This window comes from Protopterus annectens, chromosome 4.part0 (genome assembly GCF_019279795.1).
Source record: "Protopterus annectens isolate FY-2018-M chromosome 4.part0, PAN1.0, whole genome shotgun sequence".
Classification (NCBI taxonomy): domain Eukaryota; kingdom Metazoa; phylum Chordata; order Ceratodontiformes; family Protopteridae; genus Protopterus; species Protopterus annectens.
In genome coordinates, this window is record NC_056733.1 from 1327696647 (window position 1) to 1327718003 (window position 21357).

Sequence of the window (21357 nt, forward strand, 5' to 3'; positions counted from 1 at the left end):
GAAGTGTCAGAACTGGTACGGAATGGTTAATGTCAGAAGACCCCGGATCAGTAAATGTGTGTGATGAGCTGGAGGCACTGATGGACTGTGTGTGTATATGTGTGACTGTGTGTGTGTGTGTGTGTGTGTGTGTGTGTGTGTGTGTGTGTGTGTGTGTGTGTGTGTGTGTGTGTGAGTGTGTCTATATTTGTATGTATGCACAGCCTCAGTAGTTGGTGCAGCACTGCAGCTCAGAGTACTGGACAGGTCCAGTGCATGTATGATAAATGTTTCAACCTCTCATGTGCACTCCTGCCCATGACAGCTGACTCTGCCTGGAGTTGCACTGGCTATACCATCACCCTTGTTAGATGCTGCTGATTAACATGACCTTGGCTGACATCTCCTAGGAGATACCTCAGCATGTCAATGGCCATGACCATGGGGACACCCTTTCTGGGTTATAGACAGCTCCACAACAGATGTTGCTGATGAAGTGCTAGGATTGTGGGAGCAAGATCTCACATGTCTGCACCAATGTTGGCTAACATGTATGGATGTAGCAGATGACCAGCTGTGGGGGACAGCTCCTCATCCCTGTTAGATGACCTAGAGAATGCACCGCATGTTCCAGTGTGTGTGATTCAGTCTAGTCAAGGAATCAGGCATGCAGGACATGCACTCCCATAGGTCAGCATGCACACCATGGATCACTCTTACTATGTTTGCCATGACTATGATGACACTAGATTTTACCTCCATAATGGTTGTGTACACATAATGGGTTGTAGGGTGGTAAACTTATCTTCATTGAGCACCATACCAACCCCACTGTGTGCACCTCCCTCCCCATGAGTGCTAATGGCATAGTCACACATCTATCTATTCCCTTATCAATAGTTTCCCCATCACCCTGTTCTCACTCAGATGTTCTTATTTCCTGGTTATCTGCAGGCATAGAGAGTCCATTATCTGTGTAGAGAATGCACTGGTCAGACTCTGTGTCAAGCACACACTCTGCACCCCCATAACTGTGTCAGCTCATCCTTGCCATTATTATTACAGGCTACAGATTCTCCAGCATCAGGTGAGAACAGTTTCACAGTGCTTATACCAGATAATGATTTACCTGTGAATACACAAAGGCAAAAATGATCTAGTGTATGTATAACCCAGCACCAGAACTACACATACAACTGATATCTTTACAACAATAAACATATGACAAAATTAAGTAACCCTGGTCATACCTGGTGCAGGTAGTCATGACAGTTGGATCCTTGCTTTATCTGTATAGCATAATTCAGACAGCTTTCATATACTTTTGACTGGCTAAGAGGTAAGGAGGACTTGCAGCAATTGTTACTATAAAATAGGGCTACATGCCAGGAACAGCTTCAGTGGAAACTCTCTTAAGCTTGTCCAGCTCTGTCTCAACATCTGCCACCACACTGTGGGACTCTGTGGAGGTAGTGAGGCCGGAAACTCCTCTATCTCTATAAGAGGTGAATTGATTGATCGCCAAACACCTGTTGCCTTACATTCCCATGATACAGCATACGCTCTGCAGGTGACAACACAGATCATATCCATGGCCTTGTGTCAGACTATGTCATAGCTATTATTCTGATCATGCAATGCGTAAACATTTCTGAGGGTTTCAGGCAAGGCACTGTCATTGTAGGGCTGGACCTAGGCATGGACAGCAAAGAGATGAACAATAGCAAACTGAATTTTGTTTTGTTTTTGATGGATGCTGGTGAACTACCAGAGTCAGCAATTTGTTGCCTTGTGCCTTGATTTTTAGGCATAGTTATTCTGGTATAGTATCATAGGCAAGGTTTAAATCTTTAGAATGGGTAATTCTGGTGCTGTATATTTTGTGGATATGCAGGAGGCCCATCAGAATGGGGTCTGACAATGCCTTGTATGCCAGGCATAGATCTCCCCTCAACAGCCTGTAGAAGACAGAATACAGGAATAAGGCCTTGAGGCGGTCTGCTTAGGACATGTTACTCATGCCCTGTATTCTTTTAGTGAGAAACCTCTATGGACATTCCGATTGTTGGATATGCCTGGCTAGGTGCATTGCCTGGTTAGGTGCATACTAAAGGGGGCATTCTACTGAATGAATGCTGAATACAGTAGAGCAATGACTTCCTTGGACCTAGATGCCATACCTTTGTTTATAAGTTGTACAACACAGAATTATTTCCTCACTACAGTAGGCACATGATGGTCAAAGGGTAGATTACTGTCTTTGTGTGTCCCCAAGTCCATAACTTTTGAGACATCTCTTAGTTGTGTGTTGTCAATATGATAGTTACCAGGGGTGGATGACTTCCCAAAGGATACTATTATGCATTTCTTGGCATTTAGTTTTAGTCTACAGTTCTGGCACCAGTTGTTTGCCTCTGTCAGCCCTTCCTGGAGAACATTTGTGTAGGTGGGCAATTCAATGGCAGCTCCTAATTTGCAATCATTTACAAATTTAGTCAGCCAGAAGCCACTGAAGTGGGCCTTGACTTCCATCGACGTGTAACTGCCATCATTGTCATCAGTTACAGGTCACCTCTGATATCAGGCATCTAACTTTCTATTCTGCTATAAACTCTCTTAGCAGAACCTGTAAAAATAACATAAATATACATGTGACAGTGGTGAATACGGGCCTCTCCCCAGCCCATGACACAAATAATGGCACGTATTTCCATGGAATAACTCCTTCTCACATGTAGATTAGTTTACCCCTTGAAATGTACCTGATATTATTAATCTGGAGCAACCCTTATGGGGAAATCAGGAAGTCATAACAAACCAGTTCCAGTATCTAAGTCACCACTAGATAGAGAGTTCTCCCACCTGCATTCAATGTTCCAGGAAGTCTACCACCTCTTTGATGGTGGCTGCCTTCCCAAAATGGAATTGTCCCTGCAGATGTTTTATGCCCTGATCTCGGCATGTAGTATTATATAACTGACCCTGCAATACACCTATACTACTGCCTCATTAGGTAGCAAACAACACTGATGATCTGCACCATTGCTTGCTACACCTGGTCAAGAAAAGCCTTGTTGGTTTTAACATTTTCCAAGATAAGCCTGTCATGTATATTCTAAGCCTCCAATAACTTTTTTATCTTCTAGGTGCTGAACTTTACCAGCTACTGAAACTATCTTGGTCCCAGAGTAAGTTGTCTATGCTGGTCAGTATGTGCATACTTCACTGCCCTTGACTGATACATATGTCTCAATGCTAGCCCCTCTTTCTTTCTCTCTCAGTAGTCACATTCCTGTCTGCATTGTGCTGCCACCAGTTCTTACCCTGTCCAATACTGACAGCAGATTATTTCTTACTTCTTACAGCACTGTGCTTATAGTAATGTGCACATCTTGAGCCTCCACCATACATCTGTGCACATAGCTATGCTTTAAACATTACTCAAACCGCTGAATCACTTACAAATGCCTTCTACCAGCACCTACAGGACTGCATGGATCAGGCAATCGCAAACAAAACTAAGACTCTCTGTACCAAAGGCAAGCGTCCAGTCTGGTGGACCCCAGCCATAAACAAGCTCTACAACAAAAGGAGGAAGCCACTACAAGATAGAGCAAAATCCTTGAAAGGTAAGACACCTTTGATCATTATAAGTAAAAAACTAAGAGCTCTCATAAAATCATCATAGGCAAATTTTGAGAGAAAAATCGCCAAGGACACTAAAGACAATCATAAGGCCTTCTTTAGCTATGTTAGAAACCTAGGAGGAAACTCCCAGATATGCTCAGAATTAGTTCAAAATGATGTGAAAATTACTGAACCTACACACATTGCTAACATACTGGCTGACAGGTTCAGTGCAAACTCCCCCAAAGGAGAGATATCTATTCCAGAGGATTGTAGCCCCCAAACATCTCCAATGCCCAGGTGAGAACTGCCCTCACTAAGGCAAAAAACACAGCATCCATGGGACGGATGGTGTCCCCGGCTGTGTGCTTCATGAACTCAACGAGGAATTAAACCCACAGTTAGGACAGCTGTTTAATCTTAGCCTCACCTCAGGATACGCACCCAAGGAGTGGCGACGGCGACTGTGGTCCCACTTCATAAGGGCGGTGCCTCCACAGACCCTGGAAATTACCACCCCATTAGCTTGACAAGCCTTATCTGCAAAGCCATGGAGAGGATCATAATGGAACTCATAAATAAAGACATAGGGAACTTGCAGACTTTGGATCCAACCCAGTTTGGCTTTGTCAAAGGCAGATCCTGCCTCTTAAACTTGGTTGACTTTTTCGAGACAGTCACCAAGGCCATTGATGAGGAAAGGCAGTCCATACAGCCTACCTTGACCTGGCAAAGGCCTTCGACACAATACCCCACTCAGGTATCATCGAAAAACTCATCAGCTTGAATGTAAACCCATACATCACAAGATGGGTTGCAAACTGGCTAAGCGACAGAACCCACAGGGTCAGAGTTGCTGGAGCCATGTCAGACTCAAAGCCTGTCACAAGTGGTGTCCCACAGGGCTCAGTCCTGGGTCCACTCTTGTTCGGCATCTACTTTTCTGAAGTACAAGCAAACACAGGAGGGTTATGGCTGACAAAGTTTGCAGATGACTGCAAACTGGGCGCCATAGTCGAAAACACATCTGACACAGATATCCTCCAGAAGGGCCTCACAGAAACGGATAACTGGTGCCAGAGCCATGGCCTGAAGTTAAACGCCAAAAAATGCATAGTCATACCCTTCGGGAAAAACAAGGTTACTCCTAGCTACCATATAGGTGACAATCCACTGAGCACAGAAAAAGTCATCAGGGATCTGGGGACCCAAGTTGACAGTAGTCTTTCGTTTGACACTCATGTTGCTAAAGTAGTTAGGAAAACCTTCTATATCGCCCACCTGATCATGAAGGGATTCACATCTAGATCAAGGGAGGTCATCGTCCCCCTGTACTCATCACTCATTAGACCTATGATTGAGTACAATGCCCGTTCGGAATGTATCTGACCAGACACCTGATGCAGCTTGAAAGGCCCCAAAAGTTCCTCACCAAAAGGATAAAGGGTCTCAAAAATATGTCTTATGCTGCCCGACTGAAAGAACTCCAGCTTTATTCAGTCTCATACCGCTTGCTCAGAGGTGACCTGTGCCTGACATATAAGGCCATGTCAAACCCAGATTTGATGAATATGCTTCACCTCAAAAATCTAGATCCCTCAGAACCACAAGGGCGGAGACTTAAACCTTGACACGGTTATAAATAGAACGTGCTGGAGGGACAGATTCATCACCCAGAGACTCCCTATGCTGTGGAACAAAATCCCGGTACATGTGAGGCAGAGCACCTCGCTGGCCTTGTTCAAGAGGAATCTTGACCAATGGATGGGAGATCGCAGATATACCCCAGGGATTACTTCAGTGTCACTGCTTGACAGAGGCACAGAAAAATGATAGGCATAGTTTTTATTCAAACTAAAGGGGTGGCGAAAGCCACATAACTATGGGCTAGGCTTATAAATGCCCTTGGGCAGATAGCCTAGTATGAACCTATGAACCTATGAACCTATGAACCCAAGTCTAGTGCACACTGTTTCACATTTAGCATGTCTTGCAACATGTGTGCATAGACCACGCAAAGCGTTTCCTTCTCACAACTTTCTTAATCACGGTGAGTTTCAAAAGATGGACAATCACTTGTCAAGCCATTGTGCATTGTTCCCTCTTAGGTTGAGAACCACAGCAGGACAGATCACTGGTCATGCACTTGCACTATGTTCTCTATTATGATGAGTACACCAACTTGCACAAGCAGGATATTCATCTTTCATGTACCTATGCAGAGTAGCAGAGCTGGTGTGGTGTGAAAGGGTAGCTGCTCTGGGTACAAGTGTTAAGGGTTGCAATAAGGTGACATTGATCACTCTTTAGTGCATACCAGCTTTTAAATGAAGGCATTGCATTTGTGGTCAAAGCTGAGTGCTGTAACACTCCTTGTGTGGTCTAACTGCAGCAACTGCTTGCTGCAAATGTAGCAAGGAGTTTGCTACAACTTAAAAGAAAAAAGTAATTGTGTTATTTTATTTTTTTACACAGATCTGAACAATGTAGCAATTTGTGAGTGGTATAAACTGTAGTAACAGTTTGCTACAGTTTAAACTGAAGTTTTTCTGGGTTTTGTTGTTGTTGTTGTTAATGACGAGAACTTTGGCACCCATATTCCTTGTTCATAAACTGTAGCAACTGGCTGCTACAAATGTAGCAAGCAGTTTGCTACTGCTTAAGGAAAGAGTTTTTTTTTTTTGTCAACTGTAGAAGGAAGGGTGGGGATAGTGTGAAGAAATAGGACCTCATTGGCTCCTGCATTTCAGGAGCAGCAGGTACCAGACTGCAGCTTTTTTTTTTAATTGCTCCTGGCCTGAGGAGGGGCAGGGGTGGAAAGTAGGACCTAGTTGGCTGTTTGGCTTCTACATTTCAGGAGCATCAGATTCTAGATGCAGACCATTTTTTGCTCTTCAGTCCGCAGTGGTGTTAAGAGGGGCTAGATTGAGGAATGGCTCCATGTGCTGGCTGAGCCAGCTATGCTTCTGCTAATGCTGTGTTACCTAATCCAGGCTACTATTTGTTATCTATCCCTGTCAGTACCATGGACTATATGCACTCAGTTTAATGCAGAGGTCCATGACCACACATCTTGTCTTCCTTCACAATGCCTATATCACATTTGGTGTCTTTTTCACAGAAATGCTGTTCCTGACTTGCTTGTCTAATGCAGCCTTCCAAAAAAGGCAATCTCAGTTATGTATTGAGCTAAAATTGGCTTTGTAGTGCTGTTGTTATGAGAATGGGATAAGATAGCATGATCATGTCTGAACTGCTGCCATAATATATTGCATCACTATTTTACCCAGTCAGTGCTGCCACTCTTGTTCCAAACTATCCAATGGTTAATTGGACATGTACACACTATACTCATGGATGGAGCCTATCAAGTTTGAAGCTCTGTGCTAGTGATGCTCATCACATTCTATTTTCCACTTCTAGAAAACCAAATAACATCCATAACAGAGGCATTACTAACTCTTTGGGCACCCTGCTTGTTATCACTAATCAGTGCAGGTACCTAGTACTAATCTTAGTCCAAAACCTGACATTGCACCAACATGCAGAAGCTTAGGTCAGCAAGATATTTACTCACCTGAAAGTCTCATATAAAATGTTTAACTTATTGATCAACATGATTAGGCGAGCCATTACCATAAACACACTCCTCAGTAAATTGGAATACTGCCTTCCTTTAACTGTACTTCATTCTGCACAAAATGCTTCACTCATTGAATCAGCTGAAAACAAAATACTTGGATTCATATATTTAGCTGCCAAATATGAATATCACAGCACTACTGTTAACTCAAACAGTTGTCTTCTTGGTACAACTAGAGCTACTTTATTGCCCAATGCACTCATCTACAAAATAATAAATGATGGCTGCTGTTAACCACTTTTAAGCAGGCTGCAGTTTTGAAACTGATCCTATAGTCTCAGAAATAATGACATTATTCAGTCATATAATCCCCCATTCACACTTTGTATAAGTAAAAATAGTTCCAGCTGTTTGCAAAAATAACCTATAGAATATAGAGAGACATGGGCTAACACAATAGTACACTAGTTATTAGGTTCCAATGTAATGGTGGCTGCATTCCGAAATTCTAGGTTTAGTCTGTTTAAAACTATCTTAGGGTAGCAAGAGTAATGCAAATATAATTGTTTCCCCCTTCTTTTTTGTACAGACGTATGATTCACAAGCTGATTCCTAGTCTACAATATGCTTGCATGCAATTCTGTATACATAATGAAGACTCCATTGTTTATTTAAGCAATAATAATGTATGCATTCTTTTAAATGTTGTTTAATGTTTTACTTATTCACTGTCACACTTTACTACATATTTTGCATGCAGACTTTGTCATTTTTTAAATTACTGTTTATTTATTTTGCATCCCTAAGTGCCATTCCTCCTTGGTATTGGCTTTGCCATTGTGGCCAGGTTGTGGCTGAAAAGGGTCCCTGTTACAAAGTGTAAATAAATAAATTAATAAATTAATAAATAAATAAATCACTCAGTCAATCAACCAATCACATGACATCTCTCTTTGTACAATGGGCTATCATTTTGTTCTTTGTGAAGACCATCAGAGTGGATATGGCCTAGGTTTAGCAGAGCTCCTGCCTCTGCAGCTAGTAAACCAAGAGCAGCTGCAAGACCATTCTGATGGGCCATTATATAAAGTGAATTCCTGGCAAGAGTTTTCCAGGGCAGAGAGAGTGATGACTGGTGAGCAGGTGAGCAGTGCAGATATCACTACAGTGACATGTGGAGGTGCCACCCTGAACTGCACTTAGCATCCATGTTGCATGGTACTAGAAGTAACTGAGAGTGGGAGTGGGAGATATTATGACAAACTTTTTATGGGAAGATTTGTATATCTGACTTTTTTGGCTGCTGTCTATTTATTTGCTTGTTTGTTTTATTTTATTTATTACTTTTTTAACATGATCAGAGTTTACTGAATTCTCCCTATTATTTTCAAGCAACCAAAGATAGCTAGAGATATAGTTTAACAGGAATACCTCTTTCAGGAGTGCTGAGTGGCTTTCCTAGTGGCACAGTACCTAAACTTAGCCTTTGGGTATAGTCTGCCATTGAATCTCTGTTTATAATGTGCATGTGAATAATGTGCTTTATTTACTCAGTCTCTGTTAATTCTTGTCCTTTCACAGGTCCATCTGTGCTTCAGGTTGCTGAGTGTCAGGGGTCATCTGGGTGTGTGCTAGCTAATGTGCCTGGTGTTGGGTCAGCAGCATTTCTTATATGTACCTCACAGCAGTAGGACAAAGATCACTCTGCTTAATTCAATCTGGAAGGCTCAATGGTGGCCTCAGTTGCCACATCTTGGTGGGGTGGAGACTGCTTTTCTAAGAGTGGCCCAGAGGGGGTCTCCCTTGATCACTTGGCATCAGGTACAGACTAATCATATCAGAAGTGTGCCACAGTTGGTCTCCCACAATGGGATTGTGGACCACCTACTGGTGTGATTGATTAAGTCATGACCAGCTGGTCCTGAACATTGGACCACCAGAAGCAGAACCTGCCTATGCTACTAAACAGGGAAGTGGCTAATGTCTGGGTTCTCCTTTGGGTTAGTCAGACAAGCCCCCATCTTTATCTCATCTTATCGCCAATCTTGTTGCTCCCTTCCTTATATGTCATTCTCAGTAACCTGTTTATAGTCTAATCCACCTCATGATCAGTTTTCCTGCCTCTGCATGTCTTCATCCCTCTACTGTTGTCTTCACCTTTTATGTTTGTACCACTCCTATTTAGCTAAGAATGGATTTTATGCTAGTTTGTTTGTCCTGATACCATCCTTACTTCCTCTTTTCTTCCCTCAAAGGTTCCTTGTTATCTTCAGCAACTGCCCATATAAAATGGGCACCTACTTTTTTTTAAAATGTCTACTCATACTCCGTATTCCTTTTTATCAAATCTTTTCACCTTGTTATCCCTTTCTTATTCAGTGTCTTCCTTCCCCTCATCTTATATTCATTTAAGGTTATCTCTCTGTGGTCCTGTGTTTGTTATTCTAGCTTTTTCTACCTTAGCTCTCTCCTCTTTGTCTTTTGTTTATATAATGAACTGTTGTCACTTTGCCCTGCTAGGCTTATATGGTTTTGTCACAGTACCCTAGGTGCCACTGTGGTGCTTTATTAAGAATGTGACTGCGCATATTCTGACTCATGCCATTTTCCTCTTGTGGTCACGTTGATCATGTGACTACTCATAGTACAGCCACCATTCTAATATTTAATAGTATGTCTGCTGCCAGTAATGTACCCGCAGTAATTTACTTGCAGTCTTTTTCTAAATATCTTATTACATACTCAGGACTATGTTTCCCTCTGATTCTTTTGATATTTAGTGCTGCAACAGCAGCATGTTAACTTCAAAAACAAAATGTCAACACCTTTCTGGGCATGCTCCGAGGATTAACATCAGACCATGCTAACAGAAAAACATGTTTTCTGCTGGGGTCAAGCTCCATCTATATTCTACATGCCCCCCCACTAATTATTTATTCCAGCTCTGAGATCAGACAGTCCTCAGGGAAAGGACATATTCTCTACATGGAAAATACTCGACCTCACACAACTGTCAACTATCTGCTTTGTTGACTAAAGTCTGTCAGCAAAAATCACTGTCATTACACAAATAGTAACTACAATGGCAACGATTTTCATGCAAAAAGTGATTGAGGAATTTCAGCTCAATGAATACAAACCAACAAGATTAAACTCATCTATTTTACAAGTGACCAAGTATAAGGAAACCCTAAATGTTATCCTTTGACCTGCCTTGCTCTCCACATAGTGATTTCATTTGCCATGATTTCTGTTAATGAGGCCAAAAATACTGCATCAGAAAGCACCTTCATTGCTATAAATTACTTCAGTGACCCTCCTGACAAAACCCTGCAACTCCTCACTAGTTTTATACATGTCGATTTATTATTAGTTAACATGACAACTCAGTTATTTTGCCTTACTAATATTGTAATGCTCACACCAGGACTCACTAGACCTCTGCAGAATTTTGGACACAATATAAATACTTAAACAAGATATTAATCTAATAGTTGCAAAACTTAATGGAGTTGGTACCATTTGGCCAAGTTTCAAAGAGTAATATATTGGCGTTTCTTAAAGATACTGATTTTTGTAGGTCAAACATTTTTCCTATTGCATAAAAGGTAAACATCACAGTGTACTTCCTGTTCTTTAAAACTTTTATTGGAGCTCTCTTCCCCCTTTCTTTTTTTTACTTCTATTCATATTCTGCATTATTTTTTATCAGATCTTCTCACCTTGTTTTTCCCTACATATTCAGCTGAGTACATTACTATAACGTTTTCCTTCTCAGGTTGAAAAGCTTACAGTTCTCTGTTTCTGTCAGTCAGAAATATTCCAATTTACCTGTAGCTTAATGCACACATTGCTGATTATCTTTTCAATAACACATTGTGCACATGTGCAGATTATTAGCTAATACTGTGCCCTTACTTTGTTTATTTGGTCAAATGATAGAGCAAACACTGTTTTATGTACTATTGCTATGAAGTGAGTCTACCACCATGACTTAAGTCTATTCAAATTGTACATGTTTTACCCAAATGACAAAGTCTGGTCTTCTTTTTAGTGTTTTATATATTGTTATTCGTCTCTTGTAAAAATAATCTTGTATAAATTACATTCTGCACTTTACTTTTGTTACTTTAACAGACTTTAGCAGCTAGGTCCAGTTAGCTGACCTTAAACAATGCATAGATATAAGAACAAATTATTTAATAGCAAGATTATACAGAATACAGGTATTTTGCAGAACTGGACTACAGTATATCTACTGATAATCTTCAGCAACTCCTGTTCATTTTATTATAACTTGGAAGTAGAATGTGATCCTCACCAAACATCCTGAAATGCATTCCCTTCTTGGGTATTAGATAAAGCGTATTTCAGGTCATTAACTGTGCCCCATATTTCTGAAGTAATGCATACGAGAGTTGTCAGGAATCTGTTACTGTTGCTGCAGCATGTGGAAGATCTGAATCTAATTTGCTTCTTTCTTTTCCTTGTTTCTCATGACAATGGAAGTTCTTTTATCATTCTGGTTGGCTTTGCTTTTGTGATGATACCTGCTCTGCGTACTTTCTGCAAGATTATCTATTTGTGACTATACACCTGTGCTCACTTCCTAAAAATGGACAATGAATATCCTACAAAATTTTTGCAACCCACTGTTGTAGAAATCCTGTAACCATCTGCTGTGAGGATTGATGTATGCACCTAAGCCCCTCCTTCTGGTGCAAATGACTTTGGCAGTAATGTACCATGAGTGAAGCATGAAATGATAAAAAGTTCCAGGATGCACGAAAAATACTAGTAACCAAAAGTAATGCAACCAGTAGCCATCAAGGAAAACTCCACTTTATTTGAATCAATCTTGTTCTGATGAAGTCATTGTCTATGATGAAAGCACTTAACAACTAATGGATTTTGCTGGTGTTTGATTCAAATGAGTGACACATGCCTACTTCCACACAAAACCTATCCTTTTGTCTACACATCACTATAGGTGAAAGCACAGCCAAATGAGTCCTCCCTATGGATCAACCTTTAGGCAGCCCCCCCCCTCCAGGTGACTGGGCCACTGGTAGCCTCTCATCCCTACCGTTCTTGTGATCATTTCTCCAAGCACCCAGGACTGCTAATTCTTAACAAGGTTTTTTGGTGCAAAGGTCAAGGCTTCATCCCCCTGTGCAAAGGGTCTATATTATAACATCGAAGTTATGGAACATCGAATACAATATGATCAACACCATACTGTCGAAGTTCCTTAACTTCAAAAATGAAAAAAAAAATCAAAACTTTAAATTTTTACCCTAACCACACTCCCTGCTACTTAAATATACCAACTCTGAGACCGCACTACATTGCAGTAAACGGAAATCTCCCTCTAAGGAGATTTCCATTTACACACTCGAGATTCTGAGCGTTTGATATTCTCATGCCAACAATGTCAGATTCAACATTGTCGGCTTTCGAGAATATAATATAGACCCCATGCAAACAGAAGTGGTTTACTTAGCCTTTAATTGTCAATTTTTGAAAAAAAAACATCTTATTTTCACTGAAGCAGAAAATACATGGTAAAACCCATAGAGGTTAACATAATAGAGTTCATCATTTCAGACTACCTTTGCACAAATATACATTTATGTGTTGAAAACTAAATGCATTTATTCTTTTTAATCTCCTTTTGCTCAAAGAGCCTTCATGCAAATGTTTTTCATATAACTTCTGAGTTGCTCAAACAGTTAGCTTCAGTTACAGAGGCACCGTATGCATCAGAAAAAGTAGATGACAAACCCTATCATTGAAAACATTCTTTCTTGGGTATCTCTAAATATAGCCTATGAAACTATTCTGCTAGAAAACAAACACTGCTTGCAATACCCTTGACATCAACTCCCCTGCACATAGCATCAATTTGTTTGGCTTTACTCTGCTAATTACTACCCATACAAGACTAAACAAACACTCCAGTAATAGCAAAACACTCGACTGAATCCTAACTAGTGAACTCCATCTCTACCATAACCCTAGGACACTTCCCGATGCCCTGAGTGACCAACTTCTCATCAGTATACAAAGATATGCTCCCCAGCAAAATAAATCCCATCTATACAAATTCTGCCATAAATTCACTGACTTCAACCCCACCATCCTCAATGATAGGCTCTCTTCCATTAATTGGTCTAGCTTACATTCACTTCCTCTCAGTGATGCCTTCCTCGAATTCAGTCTCATCTTTCTTGGCATACTCGACTCCCTAGCACACCCTCTCAAAATAAGAATAAAATCAAATTATGCCCCCTGGCTCAGTAAAGATATTCATAACCTAATGCACAAAAGAGACTCCACCTTGAAGACATGGGAAAAAACAAATCCTCCACTCAACTCCAAATATTCCGAGAACTAAGAAACCATACTAAAAACAAGTATATAATGATAAAAAAGCATTCTATCTCAAGGCACAATCCACTCATCATTCTGACCCCAAAAACTTGTGGAGAAATATCAATTCAAGTGTTCACCCTGGTAAACCTCAAACACCTAATCCTTACCCTAATCTTGCAGACCAAGACACTGTCTCTCTCCTTTTTTATTGATACCATTAGCAACTTAACAAATTCTCACAACAGCCCCCCTAAAAAAACACTACCTCATACCACAAATAATGAAACCTGTTTCTCTCTCAACTTTGTCCCAACCTCCTACATAAAATCTCTCCTTCTAAAACCTATACCTTGCTCTCCCTCCACTGACAATCTACATCCCCACTTTCTCAAACTAGCAGCAAATGCTATTGCCTACCCAGTCTCAATACTTATTGCTAGATCTATTAATTATCACAACTCCACATAACCAACATCCTTCTTAATAATCCCACTGCTTGTCCCTCTTTTTCCAGTTTTGTCAACTACTGTACCCAACATCTAGAAGTCTTTCCATGTGATTCCCCTTCACAAAGGTGGTAACTCCAATGACCCCTCCAACTATAGAACCATTGCAATACTGTCTCCACTATTCAAACTTCTTGAAAAATGCATACATAACTAGTTACTGAAATTCCTCATCCACAATAACCTCCTGACTCCTACCCAACATGGTTTTAGACCATAACCCAGTACCTGTACAGCCCTTCTATCCTTTATTCACACTATTGCTGAAGTTAGAGATAACAAATTGTTCCCATGTCCTGTTCTTAAACCTTTCAAAATAATTTGTCACAGTATTGCACCCCAAACTATTAAACAAACTGGCTAGTTAAAGCTTTCTTCCTCAACTCTCTCTTGTTTCTCCAGCTATGTCACAGACAGAGTACAATTTGTCAAATGGCAATCTTCTTGTTCTACTTCCCTACCCATACACACTGAAGTGCCACAAGGATACATCTTGAGACCCCTTCTTTTTAACATTCTTACCAATGACATTCATTCTTCCACTACCAACTCTACCCTCATACAATATGGAGATGACTCTACTCTGATCACATGCTCACACTCTATATCACAACTTCAGATTCATACACAACAACCTTTCCTCTCAGTTGAAAGCTGGCTAAATGAAAATCAGTTTATTTTAAATCCTAAAAAAACAAAACTGCTTCTCTTTCTCCCCAAAGCCTGTGACTATCTTAAGGTTTCCTTCTCCATTTCTTCCATAAACAATAATATCATTAATTTTGAAACTCATACAAAATTACTAGAAATGACAATTGATGACCAGCTAAAATTTAACTTACACATCCAACAATCAATTAAGAGAACAAATCAAAAACTTGGTTTCTTACATCGTAACAAAAATTTATATCCTCCTATTCCGGACTCTCCCTGGCCCAAGCCTATCTACTTTCAAGCCTCCTCTATGAAGCCCCAGTTCTTTACTAACCTTCAATCCTGTCTGAATTCTAAGCTGGAACAAACTTACAATAAAACTGCAAAATTTACAGCTAACTTACCCAGTTCCACTCACCACTGTCTTGCTCTCAACAAGCTACACTGGCTAGAATTTCCCCATCATCTCAAATTGTCACAACTCCACATAACCCACATCCTTCTTAATAATCCCACTGCTTGTCCCTCTCTTTCCAATTTTGTCAACTGCTATACTCCTTCCCATCCCTTACACAGTCCTGACAAACTCTTCTTTCAAACTTATAGGTCCAAAATGAATATTGACAATCTTTTATATAAATCCTCCATAACAACATTTTGGAACAACCTCCCTGCCAATTTGCATAGCGTTACTCAAACTAACAGCTTCAAAAAAGAATTAAAAACCTTTCTCCAGAAAACATGGTTCTGCCCCTGCCAGGACCATACCTAATTCTTATTCTATCATCTGTCTCACTCTCCTTTCAATATAAGCTTTTCTGGCTCTTTACTATCTAGAAAAACCTGTAATCTATATGTATGTAGCATGCTTATATAATTAGAATCACTTGGTGTATTATTTTGTTTCATTTTATTTTTCACACTGTGCAATCTTACTTTGCATGTATACTGTGAAATTGTCTTTGTTTACTTTTGTGAAACCTATTACTGTAATATAAAAATTTGTCACTATGCCTTGTTTTTGGAGCTTTTCTCCTCGGGTCTCCACTGAAAATGGGCATGTGCTTTGTTGGACCAACCTCGTTAACAAATGTGAAATAAATAAATAAATAAATAAATAAATGCATAAATAAATTAAATAACTAAATAAATATACAGTTGTGAATTTATACTGATGTCTGGGTTTCATAAGTTTACACAGATTTTGCATGTCACCTTTCCATACGTAAATTTTAAAATATTTCTAAATATCAAAAATAACAAATAAATAAGTAAATAGTGGGTAATAGCTCCCAAATATTCAAAACATGTTGCTGTCTTATTTTAACTTAGTTACTGCTAAGAGACAGATTGTATTTAGTGTCCCCTTTTCAAGGCCCATGAATATATATTAATAACAGTGATAAAACGAAAAAAAGGTACCAACTGCAGACCAAATGGAGATAAAAAACTTTACTGGTTAGCGCTTTCATGCGAATAATCCTCGCACTTCCTCAGACAGTTTAACAAACCAAATACATCCAACTTATATACTTAACAGTGTTAATTAAACAATTAATTAATTGGTTTAAACAAACAATAGAGTCAATTAAACACTTTTATAAGACAATCATTAAAAAAACTTTACTTTAAGAATAATGTACTTCATATAAAAAAGATATATATGAAGAACTAAACCAACACCTAAAAATACTTTATGTATCACATGTAATGTAAAATAATTACTTGAACATTATTATTAAATATTGAAATGCTACACAATTCATATATATGCTGAATGGATTTTAAATATTAATATCTAGAACAAATAAATAATCTTAGATTATCTTAAAAGAGCCTTAAGTTTCAAAAGACATTTAATAGAACAGGTCTCATTGAGACCTGGAGGAGCAAACGCATTAGTTTTTAGCTGCCAAAGCAGCTCTTGTTCCTCTAATAACAAATTCCAAGGTCCTCCCCTGGGGTCCTTGGTGATTTTTTGTACTACCATGAATAAAAATTTGTGATTATTATTATCTATTGTATGTTTGGCAAGGGCATTCACAATATTTTTCTTAGAAATGGCGTATAGATGTTCATATATGCGCTGCTTAAATTGGCGCTCAGTCTTGCCAAAATAAAAAGCATGACATAGTTGACAAACTGCTAGGTAAACTACACCTTCGGTTTGACAATTATATCTGTTATTTATGTAATATTTAACACCTCTAATATGAAATGTGGACCCTGTTTGTATATATTTACAGTAACTACAGTGTCCACATTTGAACATCCCCCTATTGGGTTTGTATTGTTTAAATGGGCGTTCAAATAATGTCTTTAAAGAAGGTGTTCTCTTAAAGACCATTAAAGGTCTTGTACCTAGAACGTCCCGACATTGGGAATCTTGTAAAATCAATTCCCAGTTAATGTTAAGACTATGCCTGAACTCTAACATAAGATCATTGTATGGTGTTGATAAACTTGATCTATAGTTAACAATACTGGAAGGTTCGATCATATTATTAATAGTGGAGCATGAATTATCAATATCAAGAACCTGTGTATTCATGTGATTGTTGTTAAACAATGGAGCTAACGTACCATTTCTTCTCTTATGTTCAATTTCTTTCATTAGATTGTTAAACATTTTACAAGGATAATCCCTGTTTAAGAACATTTGTTTAAGAAACTGACACTCCTTCTCAAACAGATAATTCTCGGAACACATACGTGACGCACGGACCAGTTGTCCTTTAACAATGCCACGCTTTTGAAAATAAGGGTGGTGACTAGAGAAATGTAGAAAGGAATTGCTATACAAAGCCTTTCTAAAAATGCTAGTTACAAAACATTTCCTGGAAACATCCTTACTGATCAAAATATACAAAAAAATTAATGGATGTGCTATTTGATATAAAAGAAAATGCGAGGAAAGAAGTCAATTCATTCATAGTTTTCATTAATTCTTTGATCTGTTCCTCACTGCTGTTAATGATCATAAAGATATCATCTTGGTATCTCGTGTACCATATCACTATTTGTTGGAATAGAACATCTTTAAACAACAAGACAAAACAAGAAGGGGCACAACCGTCGCAAGAAATAATTGAGGATTGTTTACAGGGTATGCCTGCAGTTGTTTCCAATACTAAAATGGACTTTAAAGTTTATAATTATACGGCTTTTTCACCTGCTATTGAATTGATTGATTTATTATCAAAAGGTTTCAACTATGCATTGCCGAACAATTTTAATATTGGACGTGTGCTTTGCGATTTAAAGTTATACACGCGGAAACTTAATTTAAATGTATTATTTAAGGGATGTAATCAGATTCTGAAAGACGAACATATTCCCAGTACATATAACCCACCACTTAACACTAACTTAGCAGTTTTTGAAAGGATATCTGAAATTCATCTGAGGGGCTTATTTAAAGAATTTACCTGTAGTTCTTATAAGAAAATGCAGGTTATGGACATGATTCAGTCTGTTAAGAATAAGCAAATACGGGTTATGAAACCCGATAAAGGTGGGGGGCAGTTCTCATGTACGAAGCTGATTACGATAGTAGGATGGAATCATTGTTAGCCTCTGACAGCTACTCAAAGATTTCTAGGAACGAGCTTAATCAAGCATACTCTAAAATTAAAAATACCTTAAGTGATTTATTTATTGAGGGGAGTCTCACTTTGGATTTGTACCATTATCTAAGCATGCCAGCTCCTTTGACCCCAGTAATGTTCGGGGTGCCCAAGTTGCATAAAGGGATTTATGATTTAAATTTTCGTCCCATCATTGATGGTCGGCAGTCAATTACCTATGCTTGTGCCAAATGGATTGACAAAAAATTAAAAGAAATTCTTAAAACTGAGCCACAGATCTGTATAGATTCGTGGCATGTTTTAAAACATTTGAATTCTATTCCCTTTGACAATAATTACAAGTTTGTTACCGCTGATGTCAGCAACTTGTACACAGTATTTCCTCAAGATATTGGGCTTCTTTGGGTAAGAGAATTTCTTTTACTCAAGCATTACCCTGGCCAGGATATTAATTTGCTTATTAGCTTATTAGATTTGGTCCTGAGTAATAATTACTTTATGTTTAAGGATAAAACATATTTGCAGAAAATTGGAGTTGCGATGGGTTCCCCATGCGGGGGTTCCTTCGCCAATATAGTTATGGCATTCTGGGAACGCACATATTTGTTTAAAGATGTTCTATTCCAACAAATAGTGATATGGTACACGAGATACCAAGATGATATCTTTATGATCATTAACAGCAGTGAGGAACAGATCAAAGAATTAATGAAAACTATGAATGAATTGACTTCTTTCCTCGCATTTTCTTTTATATCAAATAACACATCCATTAATTTTTTGGATATTTTGATCAGTAAGGATGTTTCCAGGAAATGTTTTGTAACTAGCATTTTTAGAAAGGCTTTGTATAGCAATTCCTTCCTACATTTCTCTAGTCACCACCCTTATTTTCAAAAGCGTGGCATTGTTAAAGGACAACTGGTCCATGCGTCACGTATGTGTTCCGAGGATTATCTGTTTGAGAAGGAGTGTCAGTTTCTTAAACAAATGTTCTTAAACAGGGATTATCCTTGTAAAATGTTTAACAATCTAATGAAAGAAATTGAACATAAGAGAAGAAATGGTACGTTAGCTCCATTGTTTAACAACAATCACATGAATACACAGGTTCTTGATATTGATAATTTACGCTCCACTATTAATAATATGATCAAACCTTCCAGTATTGTTAACTATAGATCAAGTTTATCAACACCATACAACGATCTTATGTTAGAGTTCAGGAATATTCTTAACATTAACTGGGAATTGATTTTACAAGATTCCCAATGTCGGGACGTTCTAGGTACAAGACCTTTAATGGTCTTTAAGAGAACACCTTCTTTAAAGACATTATTTGAACGCCCATTTAAACAATACAAACCCAATAGGGGGATGTTCAAATGTGGACACTGTAGTTACTGTAAATATATACAAACAGGGTCCACATTTCATATTAGAGGTGTTAAATATTACATTAATAACAGATATAATTGTCAAACCGCAGGTGTAGTTTACCTAGCAGTGTGTCAACTATGTCATGCTTTTTATTTTGGCAAGACTGAGCGCCAATTTAAGCAGCGTATATATGAACATCTATACGCCATTTCTAAGAAAAATATTGTGAATGCCCTTGCCAAACATACAATAGATAATAATAATCACAAATTTTTATTCATGGTAGTACAAAAAATCACCAAGGACCCCAGGGGAGGACCTTGGAATTTGTTATTAGAGGAACAAGAGCTGCTTTGGCAGCTAAAAACTAATGCGTTTGCTCCTCCAGGTCTCAATGAGACCTGTTCTATTAAATGTCTTTTGAAACTTAAGGCTCTTTTAAGATAATCTAAGATTATTTATTTGTTCTAGATATTAATATTTAAAATCCATTCAGCATATATATGAATTGTGTAGCATTTCAATATTTAATAATAATGTTCAAGTAATTATTTTACATTACATGTGATACATAAAGTATTTTTAGGTGTTGGTTTAGTTCTTCATATATATCTTTTTCTTTATATGAAGTACATTATTCTTAAAGTAAAGTTTTTTTAATGATTGTCTTATAAAAGTGTTTAATTGACTCTTTATTGTTTGTTTAAACCAATTAATTAATTGTTTAATTAACACTGTTAAGTATATAAGTTGGATGTATTTGGTTTGTTAAACTGTCTGAGGAAGTGCGAGGATTATTCGCATGAAAGCGCTAACCAGTAAAGTTTTTTATCTCCATTTGGTCTGCAGTTGGTACCTTTTTTTCGTTTTATTTGGTGGTTCGTTTGTTTTGTGGTTTTATGGCTTAATAACAGTGATACATCTGACTTCTATGTTTATGATCATGCCAGATAATATGAATAAGTCTCAGCTGTAGGACTCTTGTAGATTCTTTCACTAGCAAACAGAAACAGATATCTGCATTTCTTTCTCTGTCTATTAGTTTCAGCTGACAGAGAAAAATACCTGAGAATATGAAATGTTTACATCTAAGTAATATCCCCCCCCAGCACTTAGTTCCTACTGTGATCTCATCTCAGCGTCCTACTTGCAAGGCAAGGTGTAAAAGATGTATAACACTGGAAATGTAGATAAAGCAATAATAATTAAACATTAAGCCTGGATAAGCAGTCCCTTCTCATCCTTGGGAGAATAATGAAAAATTAAAATAAGATTTTTTTTTTTGTGTGTGTGGGGGGGGTACTAATATTTTTTAAGTCTTAAACGTAATGCAAAGGTTTCAGGTAACAATACACTTCCTCAGTGCAATTCCTGGCAAGGACCCCAAAATGGTATGTCATTCCAGACCAATATCCCACTTGAATTTAAATGTTAATCTATAGATCCATTTCCTGACAGATAGGCTTAAGGGAATCTCGCATTCTCTTGTTCTAAATACCCAAGCAGGGTTCACTTTAAGCAGTTTAAGCAACAATCACATAAGAGCTTTGCATATACACATGCACACACATAAACACACATCTATATCTATATCTATAAGCAGAGTATACTCAATCAGTGCAGTGGGAAATCTTGATCTCCTCCTTTTGCTGCTACTCGGTTCAGG